The following is a 1,931-nucleotide window of genomic DNA, read 5'->3' as shown; positions in this document are numbered from 1 at the left end:
TTGTTACCACCCAATGCAGCATGGGGCGAGATCGGTAAGATTTTTTGATTTTATGATTTTTTTGGATTTTTCAAATATAATGATGAAATTTGAAAAATATTTTTTGATGAGATTCAAATGACTAATATGGTGATCATGTTCCAGACATTGGGCCTGTACGACCATATGGATTCCCGCGGCATGGACAGCGTGGCCGAGGAGCTGAAGAGGTGGCTGCTGATACGGAACGGACACTAAACAACGTCCAACGACACTTGGCGAGACTGAGCTGCCGAGTACCGATGGCCGCCATAGAGGACCTTCCTCCGGATATGCAGCGTCATGTGGTTGGCATGCCACGTGACTGGGTTCGCATCTTTCGGCGCGTGGCCAATGCTATAGTGACATACTTAGACGCTCATCCTGAGCCGAGGCATTAGATATGCCTGACATGATTATGGGCATTTGAGTCCCAATTTTGTATATTTTTTGGACACACATATGTAAACTCGATACGCTTTATGATATATATATATATATACAGTTTGACTTTTTGATGTGTGATTTTATTGTGATGAATGATTAATATGCCAGTCTAATGCTTCATTAGCGATAGAATCAGCTAACCAATTATGAGATCTTGGAATATGCAAATAATTAATATAAGCAAATGATCTTTGCAACAACCTCACCCTTAAATACTGGCGATATAAAGATGGATCCCGTACCCAATAAATGTTATTTAATTGAGACACTATCAATTGAGAATCAAGATAAACTACCAACGAGTCGATCCCATGAGAGATTGCCTCGGATAATAAATTAATAACAGCAATATACTCGACCATATTATTTGAAGCAGGACCGATGCACACACCTCTTGATACCATCAACTGACCAGTTGGATAATAGAGTACCCAAGCTGCGGAAGCAAGATTCCGAGTGTGCCGACTAGCACCATCGACGAACCCAAAATAAACCAAATCATCCATCAACACCTGCCAAAGCAGGCCAAAAAGTGCTGATATCAGAAAACTCTCGATGATATATGTACAAATATACATAAAATACAAAGAAGACATTGCCTAGTAAACTAAGCAAAGTACTTCTTTAGGTAGAGCCCATTTCGGGGCTCCGCCAACTTGTTTCCCTCGAAATCAATTAACTCATACGATCCTTTTCCTAAAACTCGTTTAATAATGAAAGGATCGTACCACATAGGCTTAAATTTGCCTGCCCCCAAGGCGTCCTTATCTTGGTCATAGACCAGGACAAGGTCACCTTTAGAAAAGACTCGAGGATGGACAGACTTATCATACTGCGTTTTAACCCTTTTCATATGGGCCTCATTCATCGTGGTGGCATCTCGACGCTACTCATCGAGATGTTCCAAGTGAACTAGGCGTTCCTCGAGACTCGAAGTCTCAGGAAGAAGCTCAACGGCCAACTTCAGAGATGGAATTTCACATTCGATCGGAAAGATAGATTCCATCCCATAAACCAACTGAAAAGGAGTAAAACCAGTAGCCGTTTTGACGGAGGTTCGGTATGCCCAAAGAGCTGAATACAACATAATGTGCCAATTGGACCGATTTTTATCGATTGTCTGTTGGAGTATCGTCTTAATTTTATTGACCGCCTCGACCTGTCCATTGGCCTGAGGATAATAAGGGGACAAATGCTCCTGACGGAAACCTAATTTAAGAGCCAATTCGGACATTAGTTGATTTTGGAAGTGACTGCCATGGTCAGTTACAATCTCTCTTGGGATACCGAATCTTGAGATAACCTGATTGAAAAGAAGCAAAGCTGTCGTGTCACTATCGTTTTTATAAGTAGGCATGGCCTCGACCCACTTCGTAAAGTAGTCTACAGCCACGATAATGTACTTGTCATTCGTCGATGAAGGCGGATTACAAGTTGTAAAATCAATACCCCACTTAGTAAAGGGA

Source organism: Pinus tabuliformis, chromosome X (genome assembly GCF_031772625.1).
Source record: "Pinus tabuliformis cultivar Carrire ecotype Pingquan chromosome X, CPIR1, whole genome shotgun sequence".
Lineage (NCBI taxonomy): Eukaryota > Viridiplantae > Streptophyta > Pinopsida > Pinales > Pinaceae > Pinus > Pinus tabuliformis.
This window is presented reverse-complemented; position numbering follows the sequence as displayed.